This window comes from Gracilinanus agilis, chromosome 4 (genome assembly GCF_016433145.1).
Source record: "Gracilinanus agilis isolate LMUSP501 chromosome 4, AgileGrace, whole genome shotgun sequence".
Classification (NCBI taxonomy): domain Eukaryota; kingdom Metazoa; phylum Chordata; class Mammalia; order Didelphimorphia; family Didelphidae; genus Gracilinanus; species Gracilinanus agilis.
The window spans coordinates 340,453,795-340,474,442 of NC_058133.1; positions in this window are offsets into that span (position 1 = coordinate 340,453,795).

Here is a 20,648-nt window from a genome sequence, read left to right on the forward strand (position 1 = left end):
TTTGCTTATCATATCAAATAATTTGTATAGTATTGGGATTAGTTGCTCTTTGAATGTCTGATAGAATTCACTTGTGAATCCATCAGGCCCTGGCGATTTTTTCTTAGGGAGTTCTTTGATGGCTTGTTCAATTTCTATTTCTGATATGGGATTATTTAGGTATTCTATTTCTTCTGCTGTTAATCTAGGCAGTTTATATTTTTGTAAATATTCATCCATATCTCCTAAATTGTTATATTTGTTGCCATATAATTGGGCGAAATAGTTCTTAATGATTGCCTTAATTTCCCCTTCATTAGAGGTGAGGTCTCCCTTTTCATCTCTTATACTGTCAATTTGGTTTTCTTCTTTCCTTTTTCTTATTAGATTGACTAGTACTTTGTCTATTTTATCTGTTTTTTCAAAGTACCAGCTTCTAGTCTTATTTATTAATTCAATAGTTCTTTTACTTTCGATTTTATTAATTTCTCCCTTAATTTTTAGTATTTCTAATTTAGTTTTCATCTGGGGGTTTTTTATTTGTTCGCTTTCTAATTTTTTGAGTTGCATGCCCAATTCGTTAATCTCTGCCCTCCTTAATTTGTTAATATATACACTCAAGGATATAAATTTCCCCCTGAGTACTGCCTTGGCTGCATCCCACAGAGTTTGGTAGGATGTCTCATCATTGTCATTCTCTTCAATGAAATTGTTGATTGTTTCTATGATTTCTTCTTTGACAATTTGGTTTTGAAGAATCATATTGTTTAATTTCCAATTGGTTTTTGACTTGCCTGTCCAGGTGCCCTTACTGATTATTATTTTTATTGCATTATGATCTGAGAAGGTTACATTTATTATATCTGCTCTTTTGCATTTGTTTGCCATGATTCTATGCCCTATTACATGGTCAATCTTTGTAAATGTACCATGTGCAGCTGAAAAGAAGGTGTATTCCTTTTTGTCCCTATTTATTTTTCTCCACATATCAATTAGATCTAATTTTTCTAGGACTTCATTCATCTCTCTTACCTCTTTCTTATTTATTTTTTGTTTTGATTTATCTAGATCTGAAAGAGGAATATTTAGATCTCCCACTATTATGGTTTTACTATCTATTTCCTTCTTGAGCTCTGCCAATTTCTCCTTTATGAATTTGGATGCTATACCACTTGGTGCATATATATTGAGCAGTGTTATTTCCTCATTGTTTATACTGCCTTTAATCAGGATGTAATGACCTTCCCTGTCTTTTTTAATCATATCTATTTTTACTTTGTCTTTGTCAGAGATCATGATAGCCACTCCTGCCTTCTTTTTCTCATTTGATGCCCAAAAGATTTTGCTCATACCCTTAACCTTGAACTTGTGTGTGTCTACCCGCCTCATATGTGTTTCTTGTAGACAACCTATGGTAGGATTTTGGTTTCTGAACCACTCTGCTATTTGCTTCCGTTTTATGTGTGAGTTCATCCCGTTCACATTCAGAGTTTCAATTGTTAGTTCTGTATTCACTGACATTTTTTGTATCCTCCCCTAGACCCACTCCTTCTTATTGCACTATTTTCTTTTACACCAGTGGTTTGCTTTCAGCCAGTATCCCTTATCCCCTCCCTTGATTGACTTCCCTTTCTGTCCCCTCCCTGGTTGTTCCCTTATTTTTGTTTTTTTAAAGACCGAATGAATTCCCTCCCTCTTCTTCTTCCCTCCCTTTTTGGCCTCCCCACTACCCTGCTCCCTTTGGTTTATCCCTTCTGACTTTCTCAGTAGGGTTAGATGGAGTTTTTTATCCAGATGGATAATAAAGCTACTCTTCCTTCTTGGGGTTGATTATACTGAGAGTAAGGTTTGATTATTACCTCTTAATGCTCTCTTCCTCTCCTTCTTATGGTAGTATTTATCCCCTCCCCTTCCCATGCCCTCTTTGTGTGTAATAGAATATCTTATTTTTCTTATTTACTTGGATTTTTCTTGGTGTCCCCTACTATTCCTCCCCTCTTTCCCACCCCCCGTGTCATCTTAGACCATTTAGTATCCAGTCCTCTCCCTATGAATTAATCTTCTGGTTGCTATAATAGTGAATATTATAATAGTGTATAGAGTTCACTACAGAGAATTATACATAGTATTTCTCCACCTAGTAATACAGATAATTAGATTTTATTTATGCCCTTAAAGAGTCAAGCTTAAAAGACTATGAGTTTTCTTTCTTTTCCCTCTGTTTCTTATTTACCTTTTCATCTTTCTCTTGATATCTGTGTTTGAGTGTCAAACTTTCCAATTAGTCCCGGTCTCTTTTGTGCAAAAACTTGGAATTCTTCAATTTTGTTGAATGCCCATACTTTCCCCTGAAAGTATATGGTTAGTTTCGCTGGGTAGTTGATTCGTGGCTAAAGGCCCAGCTCTTTTGCCTTTCTGAATATTGTATTCCAGGCCTTGCGTTCTTTTAGTGTTGAGGCTGCCAGATCCTGTGTGATCCTTATTGGTGCTCCTTGATATTTGAATTGTCTCTTTCTGGCTTCTTGTAAGATTTTTTCTTTGACTCGAAAGCTCTTCAATTTCGCTATTATATTTCTGGGTGTTGACTTTTCTGGGTCCAGTTTAGAGGGTGTTCTATGGATCCTTTCAATGTCTATATTGCCCTCTTGTTGTAGAACTTCAGGGCAATTTTGCTGAATAATTTCTTTGAGTATGGAGTCCATGTTTTTATTAATTTCTGCCTTTTCTGGAATACCAATGATTCTCAAGTTATCTCTTCTAGACCGGTTTTCTTGGTCTGTCACTCTCTCATTGAGATATTTCATGTTTCCTTCTATTTTATCAGTCTTTTGACTTTGTTTTATTTGTTCTTGTTGTCTTGAGAGATCATTGGTTTCTAAATGTTCGATTCTAGCCTTTAAGGACTGGTTTTCCTTTTCAATCTGGTCATTTTTGGTCTTCAGTTGTCTTGTCTCACTTTCCAATTGCGAAATTCTGCCTTTTAAACTGTTATTTTCTTGCCAGATTTCTTCCATCTTCCTTAGCATTTCATTTTTAAACTCTTCCATAACTTGTGACCAGCTTTCATTTTTTTGGGGAGGTTTGGATTTTTGTTTTCCCTCCTCTGTTGTCTGGATTTTCTCTGTGTAGAAGTTGTCCAGTGTTCCAGAGTTTCTCTTGATGGTCTTTTTCTTCTGGATTTCCTTATTGCTGGCCATTGTTAGCCCCGCCCCTTTTCCGCTTTGTCTTTGCACTCCGGGTCTGCCTGGGCCTTGCAAGCTTGGGGGTGGGGGGGGGAGGCTCCGGTCTCCTTGTCCTCGGGGTCAGGCCTCCTGGTAGTTCCCAGTCTGCCCCTCTGCCCGAGGTTCCTTCAGCAGTCTTTGGGGCTGCTTCCACAGCCACGCTCAGGTCTGCACCAGGTCCTCACTGGAGGTCCAAGCCTGGGCTAGAGATCGTTATTCAAGCCTAGGGCACTGCCTTTGCCTTCCCTGTTGCTCTTAGGGCCCTGCTTTCACCCCCTCAGAAGGTAGTGAAAGTCAGTGGGCTGGAGATCTTTATTCGCCCCTGAGGCGATGCCTTAAGTGCTTGGGAAAGGCCGCATTTTAGGGGCCTTTGTCCGGGCCAGAGGCGGTGCCTTCACCCACGTGGGTGCTCAGGGAGAGTCCCAGCCACCTGGGGTCCCTCGTCTTGCAGCGCACAGGTACAGGCTCAGGGGCTGCCAGTGATTATCTGGTTGCCCCAGTCCTGTTTACCTGCTTGTGCGGTGTGGGGGGTGGGGGAGGGGCTTCTTCCTCTCATGTTTTAGTGAGATCTGTTTCACCCCTTTAAAGTGTGGAAATGCCCCGATTCTGCGTACCTTCAATGCTGCGCCCTGTTGTGGGGTTCCTTCGTTCCTCTGGACTCGTTTTTATTTCCCCTTGAGGGGTCCTGTGTGGTTCGGTCAGGAGAGATCGAGCAGCTGCTCCTTACTCTGCCGCCATCTTAACCGGAAGTCCTTTGTTACACTTCTGCTGAACTATATTTTGACTGTTCCCCTTTTCGTCTATTCTTTATTTCAAGAAATAGCTCACTGGGGAGGGAATGCAAAATATATTTAGGGAGAAAGTGATATATAATCAAAATATATACAGAAAATTTTAGAGTAAATGGGATCCTTTATCCTCTTCTTTGATACATTTAGAAGCAGTGTAACTAAGAATTTTTGCACCTTCTTTCGGCGTTGGAGTAGGACAAGGGGGACACCCAGGGCTCTCATTTAGAATGCTGCCAGTAGAACAGGAAATGTTCCCCAAGACAACTTGAAATTTCTATATTTGTAAAGATAGCTCTGTTCTGGAGTTAAAAATGGGTATGAATTCCAAAGAGAAAAAATATAGTCTGTCATTGGTTAACATTTGCTAAGAGGAATGTCTTGGAAGAGAGTAGTTCATCTTGGGCACAGTTTCTAAAAGGGAAAGAAGTAGACTTAGTAGAAGAAATCTATTTCACACCCTTGAATGAGAGAGAATTTTAATCTCACATTATATAAACTTTAATTGTGTATAAATCCTAATTAGCTCATTTTCATCATCATAGAATTTTCTTTGGCATTACATTAAAATAGTCAAGTAGAGAAAATGAATTTTCAAATAATGAAAGAAAAAGTATTTTAAGGTTACTAAATCATCAGACTTTGATAAGTACTTAATGTGGGTGAAGAGGTTGTCATATGTCCCATCATAATATAGGTCAATTTTATTTTAATGAGGCATAAGAAATATGCTATTTATCTAGAACATTGATACAGAAAACCTCAAAGTCTATTTAAACTTCTGTTCTAATATTCATTTTTTAAACCCTTACCCTTCCTCTTAGAATCAGTATTGTGTAATTGGTTCCAAGGCAGAAGAGTGGTAGGTGTAGGCAATGGGGGATAAGTGACTGTCTAGGATCACACATCTAGGAAGTGTCTGAGGTCAAATTTGAATCTAGGACCTCCCATTTCTAGACCTACCTCTCAATGCACTGAGCCACCTATCCATCTTTGGTCTCATTATATCCAAACCCACAAATGCTAAAGCAATCAAAGTAATAAAAAATTAAGGAAGGTTAATAAGAGAAGCATATTTGAAGAGGATCTTATTGTTCTATATTGAAATGAGAAGAATAAATTATAGTGGAATAACTTTGTGCTTTGCCATTAGATTTCAAATGTTAATAGTTGGCAAAAGGAAATATTCAGTTTCACATACAAATAATTTCTTTTTTAAGAGTCTATATCGTTCAACTCAGATGAACAGTTTATAAGTAAGGCAAACGGACAAACAGCCATAGAAAAAGTACTGTGAATCATCATTCAATCAATTCAGTTGTGGCAAAAAAAGTGTGAAGTTATGCAGATGTGTAGTTTTGTCTATTCTAAGTGAAATGAAATAATGTGAAGAAATAAAAATCCTTTGACTGTAGTCTTACAAATTGACTTGACCCAAGTTGAATCTAAGGGGAAAATGATGAGAAGAAGAATTTAGGTTACTTTATCCCACTCACTCATTTTGTTTAACTGACATCTTTGAGGAAAAAAGAGTAGCACAGATCTCCTAAAATATACAGTGGCAGAATAAAGATAAAGAAACTCTAAGTAGAGATAATTAAAGGCCATTCTGTTGTAGAAATCAGAATTAAAGGATATGGAAAGTCTAAGACATTTCCTGTTGTCTCAAATTATTCAGTTTACTTCAAGTTTCAGACCTATCAGAGTTGAAAGCCATTTGGGTAACTTAATAATCCTGCAACATATTGAATCCACATTTATTCATCAGAGGATAGTCTTGGTGTTTAGATATCACTGATAGATAATTAAATCTCTCTCTCTCTCTCTCTCTCTCTCTCTCTCTCTCTCTCTCTCTCTCTCTCTCTCTCTCTCATCCCTAAATTCAAAATAGAATCAAAGGAAAGTAGAAATATCTTTGACTCTCGAGTCAAAGAACTTGACATGAAAACCTATCTTTCACACATTATTTAGCCTTAGAGATCTGCCAAAATACTAAAAGATCTAGTTATTTCACTTTGGTCACATTGCTTGTATGTGTTACAGGAAGGCCTTGAAACTGTCTTCCTGAATTAATAATTAGTCTTTTATCTTCGTCATGTAGTTATACATGATTGAAACACTAAAATACATAAGAATGAAAGAGCTCTCAAATTTATCTAGAACCACAACCTGAATTATTGGTAATGTAGAAAAACTAGAAACATTTCCCAAAAGATTAGTGATAAGTACTAATGTTCACAATATTTTATTTTATTTGACATATTAGTAGAAATACTAGTGACATCAATAATGCACTAAAATCTAATGAAGCTGACTTTAAGTTGAAAGTAATGTGCGTATATAACATTTTTATAGTACATTATGGCTTGCAAGTTGCTTTACAAATATGTTTATTCTCACAATTTAGTGAAGTCCCATGGTTTTCTCCATATTATAGATGAATAAACTGAGGCTGAAATGCCTAAAGTGGTGTGATTAGTGTCAGTGTCTGAAACAGAATTATTCATAATTCTCACAGATATAGCTTAAATCTGGTACCAGGGATACTAACTGGTAGACTATAGGATGAAGAAGAACAGAAGAAACCTGCAGGAATCCAGGGAAGGCAACTTTCAATAAGGGATCCAGCAATAAATACACAAACACAGAGAGACACACCCTGACAAGCCCTAGATATTTATATAAAAATTAACAAATACTGAGTAATAAGTAGAATGAGCTAGAGATTCTAATGAAAGGAGACTAATTTGCTAAAAAAATTTATCACTTTAGTGGCAATAGAGCAGTTGTGTACTGGAATCTACTCAAACCTGAAAGAATTTGATTGCCGAATTTTGAATGTAAATATTTATAAATCAGCAAACAAAAACCAAGCCTTTTTATATTCTTCTATTTTTGTTTTGTTATTTAGATTTAAGAAAGTGTTAATAATGAAAATGAAAATTTACACTGTGTATTCATATTTTTTCTTTCTTCAGTCCAGCTGTTAAACATTTATCAACAATCTCCTGGAGGAAAGTAGAAGGCTTAGAGAATGATCTCCTCACCAGAATAAATAATCATCTAGTAATTTTCTGGTATTTAAAATTCATAAGTATGTGTGTATATGTGCATATTGTATATTCACATCTGAACCTCACAATGCCCCAGGATTGATCTCACATCTGGAACATGATTTTTAAAGGCTAAAACTTACTCAGAAAGAACAGAATACATAAGTGGAATGGTAGAACAACATTTTTCTATTAAAAAGGTAGCTGAGGAAGTCCAAGAAGGAGACATGAAAATATCATGAGGAGTATTTTGGTGGGATAAAAAAGGGGAAAAAAAATCCAAAGTGTACTGTAGACTACCTGAATAAAAATATTGTTTTTGAGGGTCTTGGGAAACACCACAAATCTCAGGAAGAGATCTAATATCATAATGTTAAATTTTCCTAATAATTTACTAGATCTCTTTTTTTACAAGTATTTCTGAAGTTTCTCAGAACTTTCAAGAAAGGTGTAATTTATTGAACTAGTCATTTCATCTTTCAAAAATTCCAAAAGAGAAGAAAGTTGAATGTATCATAAACTCTGCATATACAGAGAGAAGTTTCCAAAGGGATTTGAGAGGAGGAAATATGGCTTTTTTTTCTCTAGGAGAAATTGACGTAGCATGAATAGTCATCTTTAAGGAATGAAATTCTAAGGACATTAGCAAAGAAAAAATAGGGGGAAATGCTAGCATGACTTTATAAGGAATAATTGATTCCAGATTAACTTTATTTCACAAAATGATGTCTGTATAGTGGGCTTTGATTTTAGCAAATTATAAAAAAAGACAAAATCTCTTGCTGTCCTAGTGTGATATACCACCACTACAAGAAAGTAAGTGTTTCCCTAAACTTTAATATAAGACACTTCATACATCAGAAACAGGCAAATAATAATTCACCTGCATTTTGCTCTCTTCATGCCAAATGTGGCGTGTTTTGTTTTGTTCTAGAGGCATAATTTAGGAAGAAAATTGATGAGGTAGAATATACAAATAAGAATGACCAAATTAGTAGAGGTTCAAAATTAATGTGATATAATGAATAAAGTCCTGGACCTGGAGTCAGTAATACCTGGGTTCATTCTGAACCTTAATAGGAAAAGGACCATTGCACATTTCTTAACCCCTTTATTCTCAGCAAAATAAGGATAGTAATACCTAAAATAGCTGCCTTCTGAATGAAAAAAAATTTCTTGTGAAGTTAAAATAAGATATTGTATGTCACTTTGTAAGTATTAAAGTACTGTAAGTATGTTATCATCATTATTATCATTAACATTATCTCCATTGTAAGTATTATTATGCCATGCAGGGTGTGGTTGAAGAAACTTTAAATGTTAAATATGGCAAAGGAAAAACTATTATCTAGGACCCAAAACTTGTTTTTAAGTCTTTGATATGTTATGGAGATGAGTTTTGTCTTCTTTATGGAGAGAGAGCTCAGAATTAGAACCTATAAGTGAAAATTTCAAAAAAGAAGATATATTATTTTGAAAGGAAAATGATAATAAAAAAAGCATAGCTCTGTCAACGTATTGTAGAATGCTTTACTGAAGTTTTATCTGAGATCTTCTAGCAAAGGTTAGAATGGTTATTCACTAGTGAATGTTTATTCACTAGTGATACTGAAAAAGAGAATTTTTTAGCTTGGACTAGACAGTCTTCAAGATACCCTTGAGAGTAGTTCCTGTGATTCTCTAAAATGTGCCCACATAATTCATCCAATGTTTAAATTTCTTGGTTTTATATCATTTGAGTGAAAGACTGATTTATAGCTATCTGAGAAGTTTCTTCTCTCTTTCTTTGTCAAGAACTTTCTACTATCCTTCTATAACAAAAAATTTAGCTTTTCAAATCCCATATTAATTTTTAGCATTCTTGGCAACTAATAGTAAACTTATAGTTTTTAGTATTTCAAACATATGAGTCCTACATAGTTGTGTTTGGAATGGAAATAAACATATTTTAATGATACAGAATTGAAACGTTCATTAACAAAAGTAGAGTAGTGGCTTGTGTTCTTTCATCATTGTTTAAAACCTGGCCTGACTACTCCAAAAAAGGAAACGAAGAGGTCTTAGTATAATGGCTTTTATAATGATTGAAAACAAGTCATGTTTCTACCTATAAGGTTGAGAAACCATGATAACACAGAGGCCATGGTATTTAGATCCTTAAATACTTCCATTTATCTAAGGGATGTAAACTTGCCAGAAGATAGTAATCATCCTACCCCATCAGAATGTCTGATCAGAAAGCATATTTTCCCCATGAGGCTTCCTTTAGATATTTCATTTAACAAGTGTCAGAAGAAGATGGCAAAGTACAGGTAGGAACTCAGCTGAACTCTCCTAATATTGCCCTCTAATAAATTTTGAAACAACACCTAAAATTGAATTCTGGGGTGGAAAAGCCAGTAAAAATTCAGAATGAAACATTTTTCCATGCCAAGACATGTCAAGAATTTGGCAGGAGAGATCTGTGAAACTAAGGTGGAAGCCTACATGGAATTTAGTGCACAGAACAGCAACACCACTAGCAGGTCTTGGAAGCAATTATGACAGTGGTAGCAACAGTTTCAGGAGCTCAGTACAGAGTTGGTAAAAAGTTTGTATAATTGGTCAGAAAAAGATCATAGGGGATCCTTTGTTAGCACTATCTACAGAACCCTTTTGCATTACCCATATGCAGTTCCAGGGCAAAGATGAGGACTAGCACTTGTAGCCATAGAGGAAAGGGGTCCTTGTCAGAGTTCCAAGGCAAAAAGGAGTACAATTTTCTGTGCCTTCAGGAGAGAATAGTCCCTGGTCACAGTTCCAGGTCAAGAAAGAGAGTTTATGGTCATTCACAATAAAGCAGATCTCAGTTCCAAGGCAGAAAGGAGCATTAAAATTTGTGGCTGCAGGGCAATAGACTTGCTCACAATTCTCAAGGCCAAGAGCAGTGCTAGCAATTGAAGCTTCAAGGGATCAAGTTTCCGTCCTAAGTAAAGATGAGAGCACATGTCAAGAGAAGTCATTAAACCTCTCTTTGTAATAAAACTGATGCACTGAAAAATAATGGGCTTCCAGAACCAGCTCTGAAAATAGCAGCACAATGAACCTGAAGATTGGAAAATGCCACCCACCCTACCCAAGCAGTGTCAAAATTTAACATAAAGTTAAAGTCCATAAATAGGATGTAAAAATGAGCAAAGAACAAAAACGAAAGTAACCATAAAAACCAATGTGCATATTGAAATTTAGAACCACATTTTGCTCCATTGATAGAGTTGTGTTCCAACCATTTTGAAAAAAAATTGAAATCTATGACCAAAGGGCTATAAAAAATGCATACCATTTGACCCAGAAATATCACCACTTGTTTCATATCCCAAGAGATGAAAGGACCTACATGTACAAAATATTTGTAGCAGCTCTTTTTTTGTGGTAGCAAAGAATTGGAAATTGAGTGCTTGTCCATGTTGGAAAATAGCTAAATATGTGGGTATGATTGTTATGGAATACTACCATACCATAAGAAATGATGAGTAGCATGGTTTAAGAAAAACCTGGAAAGATTTATATAACTCATTGAAAGTAAAGTGTGCAGATCGAGGAGAATATTGTACAGTCATATGAACACCCTATAATGATCAACTATGAATGATTTAGTTATTCTGATAAATACAATGATCCAAGACAATTCTGAAAGACTCAGGAGGAAAAATGCTAACTTGAAAGAGAGAAAACTGATGGAATCAAAGTTCAGATTAAAGCATAATTTTTCCTTTTTTTTTTTAAATATTATTTGTTTGGGGTTAAATTACTAATTTTTAAATTTTAAATTTTAAAATTACTAATAAAAACATATAGAAATATGTTTATATTATTTCAAATGTATAATTAATCACATTTCTTGCCTTCTCAATGGTTGGAAGACAATGGAGGAAATTAATTCAGAATTTGAAATTTTAAAAGAAATAATTTCAAAATATTTTATTATAATAGTTTTGTTGTACTTAGTGTACATTTTAAAATTTATTTTTATTTCAATTTTCATTTATTTTTAACATTCATTTTTAAATTGTTTCAAGTTTTCTCCCTTCCTCCTACCTCCCTTCTCTCATAACTCTTCCATATCCCTGAAATATTAAGCGATCTGATGTCATTTATAGGTGTGCAATCATATATTTTTCCATTTTAGTCATTTTGTGGAAGAGATCTCAAAAAAACCAAACAATACATAAAGTGAAAATATATCACATTTTGTTCTATATTCAGACTCCATCAGTTTTTTTTCTCTGCAAGCAGTTGGCATTTTTCATCATGAGTCTCTGGCACTGTCTTTTATCACTGTATTGCTGAGAATAAGTAGGTCATTCACAGCTGTTCATCAAAAAAATATTGCTGTCACTGTGTACAATGTTCTTCTGATTCTTCTCACTTCACTTTTCATCAATTCACATAAGCCTTTTCAGATTTTTTCCCAAAACTACCCTGTTTTTCATTTCTTATAGCAAAATAGTATTCCATTACAATATTATACCACAGCTTCTTCAATCCAATTAATGGATAACCATTCAATTTCTAATTATTTCCTACAACAAAAAGAGCTACAATAAATATATTTGTACAGAGGTCTTTTTTTTTCTTTTGTCATATCCTTGGGATCTAGACTTAACAGGGGTGTTACTAGCTCAAAGAGTATACATAGTTTTAAAGTCCTTTTGGCATAGCTCCAAATAGCTCTGTATAATATGGCAGGATGTCTCTCCAACTCCACCAACAGTACATTAGTGCCAATTATCCCAAACTGCCTTTAATATTTATTATTTTCCTTTTCTGCCACATTAGCCAATCTCATAGGTGTGAGGTGGTACTTCAGAGTTGTTTTAATTCATATTTTTATAATCAAGAATGATTTAGAAATATTTTCAGGTGACTAAAGATAAATTGATGTCTTCATCTGAAAATTACCTGTTCATATATTTTGACCATTTATCATTTGGAGAATGATATTTTTGAAAATAATTTTCACTCAGTTCTTCATATATTTGAGAAATGAGATCTTAATGAGAGGTGCTTGGCAATAAAATTTTCTCAGCATTTTGCTTTGCTTCTAATCTTGGTTGCATTAATTTTGTTCATACCAAACCTTTTTAAATTTAATATCATCAAAATTTTCCATTTTATATCCTATAATATCCTATAATTTATATCCTATATGTCTCTCTCTTGTCTGATCATAAATTCTTCCATTATCAATAAATCTGACAATTAATATATTCCCTGCTCTTCTAATCTTATTTTATCACCCTTTATATCTAAATCATATACCCATGTTTACTTTATCTTGGTATATGGTTTGAGATGTTGGTCTGCTGTACTATTTTCCAATTTTCCCAACTATTTTTGCCAAATCTTGGGTTTTTGATTTATGAAATACAACAATGCTTTTTTTATTTATTACTACATATTTTGTACTTAATCTATTCCATTGATTCACCAGTCTAATTCTTAGTCAATACCAGATTGTTTTAATGATCACCACTTGGTACTATAGTTTGAGATCTAATATTACTAGGCCACATTCTTTCACTTTTTTCATTAATTCCATTGATTTTATTAAACTTGTTTTTAAAGATTAATTCACTTATTATTTTTCTAGCTCTATAAAATAATTTTTGGCAGTTTGATTGGTGTGGCATGCCATAAGGAGATTATCTTAGATAGAATTGTTATTTTTGTTTTATTGACTTGACTTATTCATGATAAATTTATATTTTCCTAATTATTTAGATCTGGCTGTTTATGTTAAAAGTGTTTTGTAATTGTTTTCATATAGTTTCTTGGTTTCCCTTGGCAGGTAGAATCAGAAATGTTTTTATATTGTACACAATTAATTGAGATGTATTTTCTTTTTCTATCTCTTGAAGCTGGATTTTAGTAATACATAGTAATGATGATTTGTGAAAATTTACTTTTTATGCTGCAACTTTGGTAAAGTTGTTCATTATTTCAACTAATTTTAGTTGATTCTGTAAGTATATAATCACAATATTTCACATATTCTAGAGAAATTCCCTGTCACATTTTACTTTATATGTTATATTTTAAGGTTACATTTTATGTTATATTACTTTTGTAGGTTTTAGAGAGACCTCTTGCCATAGTTTACTTCAATCAAATGACTGTGTATCTCCACTCCTTACTGACCCAACATCTCACTATCTAACCAATCCAAGAAGGATTTAAATAGACATAAAGACTGTTTATTTTCTTAGGACAAATCTGAGTTCAGAGATTATTATTATCTAGTTGGCTTTAGGCTATGTTTTTTTTGTTTGTTTTAGTTTTCTTTGTTTTAATTCCAGAATACCAATTATTAATCAAATGGATTTCATCTCCATAATTGAAAGGGGTAGCTTCATGAATGAAAATATGGATTTTTAAAAAAAAAGTAGGGTTGTATATCCATGATGAATATGTTCTTTTTTAAATTTCTTCTCATTGGCTTATTTATTTTAATTTTTAAAAATTAATAATTTATTTAGAATATTTTTTCTGTGGTTACGTGATTCATGTTCTTTCCCTCCCCTCTTTCCTCTCCATCCCCCCACCCAGAGCTGATAAGCAATTCCACTGGGTTATACATGTACCATTGTTCAAAACCTATTTGCATATTATTAATATTTGCAATAGAGTGATATTTTAAAGCCAAAATCCCCAATCATATAACATTGAACCATGTGACAAATTATGTTTTTCTTCTATGTTTCTACTCCCATTATTCCCATCCAGAGATAATTCTATCTCTGGATGGGAATAATGTTCTTTTTTCTAGGTTCCTGAGGATTGTCCTGGATCATTGCTTTGCTACTAGTAAAGAAGTTCATTACATTTGATCGTGCCACAATGTATCAGTTTCTGTGTACAATGTTCTCCCAGTTCTGCTCTTTTTGCACGGCATCAATTCCTGAAGGTCTTTTCAGTTCACATGGAAATCATCAATGAATATGTTCTAAAACCTACCATGAATGACTAAAACTGGTTATAAGCAAATGGCTTCATTTAGAGGGAATCACTATTTTTTATTTAAGTGGGGTGGGGAGAATATATTCCCTTAAATAAATATGTGTGGAGGAATATACACACATTTTTGTGTATATATCTTCCCAGTATATAGAAAAACAATTACAGGAAATACTTTCATACCAAACCAAAATGATTCAGTCTTAGCCCATTTATGAAGTAATCTAGTAAATATATATGTGTGTATGTGTGTGTGTGTGTGTGTGTTCTCTTTCCCTGCTCCTGCCCCCTAAGTATGGCATTACAGAGCACACACACACACACACACACACACACACACACACACACACACTCTAAAGTAAACATGTGAAAGTAAAAAAAGTGAAAATGAAAGCTGAAGAAACCATAGATTGGGATAGACCACTGCATGAGACCTCCCTCACAGCAGTAACTGAAACCATGGTTGGATCTCTAAGCAGTACCCTGTCCCACAGGACAGCATATAAGGAGCCACTAAGGTATTTCATAAGGATCATTAGGTCATAGGGAAAGAGGATCATAGATTCTAAGAAATTCTAAGTCATTGTATTAGGAAATTGAGACCAAGAAATATTAAATTATTTCCTCAAGGTCTAATAAGTGAGTAAATGGCAGAAGAGAGATTTGAATCTAGACTCTGACTCCCTATTCCATATTCCTCTTGCTACACTGTACTTAAGACCACGTAGGTCTATAAAATTTTATAGATTATGATGCTGGCCTAATCAATATACTTGATGTAATTGATAATAAACTTAATGTTCTTACTAAAAAATCAGTCTATTGAGAAAATTTAATCAAAAAATTATTTGATTCCAGTCAGCATAAGATTCAGAACTATATTCCTCTCACTTCAAATCCAGTGTTCTTTTCAGAATGTTATTAAGCCATTACAGAGGAAAACCAGAGCAAAATAATAACTGAGTAGTTTAGCCTTCAGCTTATGCACCCCATTCAGGAGATCTATCTTTACATGATTCATCTCTTGCCCTAAAAGATACCTTAATTCTCTTTTCCTATCTCTATCATTAATCACAAAATTCACTACATTTCATACCTTAGTCAATTTTTTCAGGGTTTTGTACTCTTTCTCAGTTATTTTTTTTCTTCTATCTTTTGCATAAGTCTTAATATTCTTAATTTGACAATGAATTCTTTTTGAGGTCATATCTGAAGCTATATTCTAAACATCTAATATTTTATTCCCTATCATGATTATTTGTGTCCATATCTTTTAATTTAGTTAACTTTTACCTTTTAAATTAGGGCCATCAGTATAATTTTAGGTGCCATTATCCAACCATTCCTTTTCTTAAAGTTTTCATAATTTGGTTCTTACAGATTTATTCTATGTCTTCCTATACTCAAGGTTATGATCCTTTCCTTTGAATATTGTAAATTTTTTACTTTGTCAACCAAATCATGCTTAATGGTGAGTCAGAGTCAGAATTACAGTCACTGACATTGACTCCTATAACTTCTAAAAATGCAGTTAATTAAAACCAGATAAGGTAACTGAGGCAGACAGAATTAAGTGGCTTGCTGAAGATCAGATAACTATTAAAAGATTTGACATTTGAAATGAACTCTTCTTTAACAAAATCCAGTTTCCTTTCTACTATCACCCATTGTTGTTTTTATTATTTTTATCGTTACATTTTTAAAAGATAAGATTGACCAACAATAAATTTAGTTATCTTGTCTTGACCTTTGAACAACTACTTTATTAAAATCCATGAAACACATAATCTTTTTTACTTTCTACAAATTGAAATTGTACAAGTCTATATTAAATATTTTATACTCAGCAACACCAAATGAAATTATGATTATATCCAATTTATTACGTTTTATGTTGCTTTCAAGGGAGAAGAGTGTAAATATACATATACATGGAAAGACACATAAAAAGAGAGAAAATGATCATTCTTACTGTAAGTTTTAGTGAGATAGACAGAGAAAGTGCACTCAGTTTCAATATAAATACAAAGTCATATATTTGTATCCAAGACCCCTGTGAACAGGGACATAACCCTAGATGTTTGGCATCATCAATCATTGCCTATATATAAGATATTCATAGAAGTTTTCATATTAGCCACTATACCTCACGTGTTGCTTGGCACTCATTCTTGATATTCATTAAATATATGGAGTCAAATGTTTTAAAATATAACCACATATAAACACTTCTGTTTATATGTGTGTATATATATATATATATTATAAGTATATGTGAGTATACATACATGCAAATATACATGGTGAAAAATATTTCCTTAGCAATAATACAGTGTAATCTGTCTGAAATGGAATAAATGGTCTTAAAAAGGATATTAAAACTAGTGATTACAGTATTTTTAAAAAAATTAATGGAACACTAGCTTAATGCATTCTATATCAGGATAGAGAAGGCACTTACTAAGGAGATCACATTTATCATTGAAATTAGATTCTAGAAGAGGAGTTGTCTATTTAGAAGAGGAAGTTACTCATTACAGCATCTGCTAACCAAAAAGTCAGATAGTCACAAAATTCCTCAAATATTCCATCAATGATTTTTTCCATTACATCTATCTTAGGTAGATTAATTTTTATTAAAACAATACCTTTATGATGTTGCTATGCAGTGCATAAGGGAAGTCAGTATATTTAAAAAGTGCTTTCCTATCTATTTGATTGATCTAGTTTAACCCATCCTGGAACACACATGTTTCAAATTAATGTTAATTTTATGGAGTGGAAAATGTGTATCTTTAAAAATCATATTTAAATGTACTTTAAAAATATATTCTTTTCTATTATAGCATGGTTGTGTAATACCAAATTACTGTTACAAGAAAGCATATAAATCAGAAGCAGTCTGCGTGAGAGAATGTTGTTTAATCTGGTGAATGAGACATCATTCAATGCTAAATAATTATTATGTATTTAATAGTGAAAATACTAGTAGAAAAGGAATTCTAGTTTAACTCAGCATTGAAGTCTCTAACCACTGATTAAGAATAAAAGACATTCACAGGGTTAAAAATGCTTTGTTAAACACAGTACAATTCAAATTTTCCTTCTCTTCCAAAGATGTAACTTTATCACATAAATATGATGTGTTTGGTAGATTACTTTCATTACCTAATAAAAACAGTAGGTTTATTTCATTCCTTTTCTTTTTTGAGGCAGTCTTCTGAAGAAATCACACTCCTAGATCTTTTTACCCTTTTTCTTTCTTCTTTTCTCCTCTCAACACTGTCTTGCTTCTCCATAATCTTCTGTCACTGAGTTACTAAATGGGTTTTTTTTCAAAGCATATTTTAACATGCTTTCTATGTCTTTTATGTGTTGTCTTGTTTTGCTTGCACAGATATATTTGAGATACAATTAGCAGATTATTGTCTATATCCCAATGCAAACAGCAGCTGTGTTACACTATTGTCCATGAGGTCTTCTAAAAATATCCAACTTACATTCATTATATAATGTTTTTCTCTCTGTCTCAATTTTTCCTTCTGTGTCTCTTCCCTCTTCCCTCTTTCCCTTTCTACTACTACTTTTGAGTCATAACTCTTCGCTGTGCCATCATTTTTTTAAAATTAGATAATCTGTAATATTTTATTTCCTTCCTAGTAGTATGGTTGAAATTCATAAAATATTCCAAATGAGCCACAATTAAGACAATGTCTTGGTTATTTTGAACTTACATACAATATATAGTGATCCCTCACCTATTGGGGGACTTACGTTTCAATGACCCCTGCTATAAGTCAAAAACCATGATGTAGAAGGAGAGAAAACAGACTGATGCTACAGTCACTGAGCTAATCAGTGCCCAGGATACAGAACATGGCTCTGTGGTTGGTCACCTTTCATTCCATCAGCCAATAGTGTACAATCTCACATTGGCAAACTTGCATAAGCTGTAGTGTCACACTGCATTTCCACTGTGTACAGAATAGTATTCATTTGCAAAATCCTGCAATGTAGTGAAAAGTCAGCAATACAGAATTAGATTTTATATATATTTAAAAAAACCTGCAATACAGGAAAGTTGTGATAAGTGAATTGTAACAAAGCAAAGGACAACTGTATCAAGGATCTATCATTGGGTGGGATTTCCAAGAAGATGGCAACTTAGACTGAGTGAATCTTAAAACCTCTGCACCCTTACACACCCCACACACCGAGATAGAAAACAATGCACTTCAAGAAGAAAGAGGAACAAATCTAATAATGGGACAGAGCAGGGGAAAACCTCCTGCAGCTCAACTAAAGAGGTGTACCAAGAAAAAGGCTTCAATTCTTGAACTTTCAGGTCAGAGGGAGTAGAAAGGGAATCCCAGGATGCCTCCCCCATGTGCTGTGCGGAGTCTCCAGCACCCCTGGAAATCTCAGGGCGGTTGGGCATACTGGTCCAGAAAGAAGGCCTTGCTGGCACCAGATTCGGGGAGTTAAACACAGGTACTGGAGAGGTGACTGGAGGAGAAAACCAGAGAAACACAGCAAAAATGCCTGGAAGATGATGACTTAGAGCAACAGTCGGCAACCTTTTTGTTTGTGAGAGGCAGAAACTCCTGTGGAAAGAGGAGGATGGAGGCAGAAGGTGCTAGAATATGGGGCGGGGGCTTAAGGGCCCCCTGGGTCACATCCTAGGGCTCTGCCCGGACTGGCCTGTCAGGAGGTGGAGCCAGATATGGCTCAAGAGCCATATGTTGCCAACCCCTGGCTTAGAGAGAGCCAAACCCCAGACTGCAGACAGCTTGGCTTCCTTATACCAAGATAGAGAACACAGGACTTCAAGAGCAAAGAAAACCAGATCAATCAGAGTGGACAGCACAGGGGCACCCCACTGCTGGAGAGCTCAGTTGAGGGAAAATGCTCTTCTTATCCCCCAATGGTTTTTTGTTTATTTGTTTGTTTTTCCCTCCTCTCCAGGATTAATCCAATCAATACAGGATTAATCCCAACAATTGGACAGAAAAGAAGTCTTCAGAGGGCAGAGAGAGTAATTACAATTCCATTGCCAGCTAGGGGAAGATCTTTCCTCAAAGATCATTAAATACATCTGCTCAAACTAGCAGAACAAGGAAGGAAAAAAATATGAGTAAGCAACAGAAAAAGAGAAAAAAAATGAAAATTGACAGCTTCTTTCAAGGAAGTGAAAAGAGAGCAAATGAAATAGAAATAGAAGAAGATGAAGTAGTTCCAGCAAACTGGACACAAGTTTTAGAAGATCTCAAAATTTAATTAACTCAAGAACTTTAGCAACTCAAAAAGCAATCAAGAGAGGCAAGAGAGGCTGAGGAAAATTTGAAAAAGGAAATACATGAACTAAAAAAAGAAAATAAATTCTTAAAACCTGGAATTGGTCAGCTTGAAAATGAAGCAAAGAAGGCAAAAGATGATTTACAAAGAAAATCAGACCAGAAGGAGAAGGATGACCAAAAAAGCCAGGAATGAAATTCAGTCTTTAAAAAACAGAACTCAACAATTAGAAGCAAATTACTTCATAAGGCAGAAAGAATATATTAAACAAAATTTTAAAAATGAAAAATTTGAGAAGAATATGAAACACCTCATTGATTCAACCAAAGATCTGTAGAACAGGCTAAAAGAGACAACTTAAGAATTATTGGTTTACCAGAACATCATGATAAAAGAAAAAGTTTAGATAGCATCTTACAAAAAATTATCAGAGAAAATTGCCCTGAAGTTCTTGAACAAGAGGGAAAAGTGGAAATTGAAAGAATCCACAAATCATCTCCTACATTTAATACACAACTGACAACTTCGAGGAATATTATAGCCAAATTCAATACTACCAGACCAAAGAAAAAATATTACAAGCTACAAAAAAGAAGTCATTCAGATATCAGGGAACCACAGTTAGGGTAACACAGGATCTGGTTGCATCTATATTGAAGGATCAGAAGCCATGAAACACAATATTCCAGAAAGCAAGAGAACTGGGTCTACAATCAAAAATCAACTATCCAGCAAAACTAACTATATTATTGCAGGGGAAAGTATGATCATTCAATAAAATAGAGGACTTTCAAACATTCATCAAGAAAAAAACGGATATAAACAAAGAGTTTGCTGCCCAAACCGAGAACTCAAGAGAATCAACATAAGGTAATTAAGGGAATAGGGGGAGGAGAAAAAAAATCATTTTCTTTAAGAGACACAACAAGTTCAATCAATGTGTATCCTAAGAAGAAAAGAAGATATTGGCAAATATTAAAAATTGTTATTACCAACAGGGTAATTATAAGAAGTTTACATAAAGGGAACAGGGACAAATTATATGCGAGATATATATATATATATATATATATATATATATATATATATACACACACACACAAAACTGGGGAGGGAGAAGGTAATAGTAAGAAAAATAGAAAAACATACAAAAATAAATAAATTTATATTCTATAAAGAAGTGCATGGGACCAACAGGGAAAAATAACAATAAGGGTAAAGAGTTTAGAGAGAGGAAATATTCAATACTTAAGTGCATTGAAATCATCTTAAAGAGAGAAGAACAATCAGATCCATTGGGGCAGAGAATTGATTCA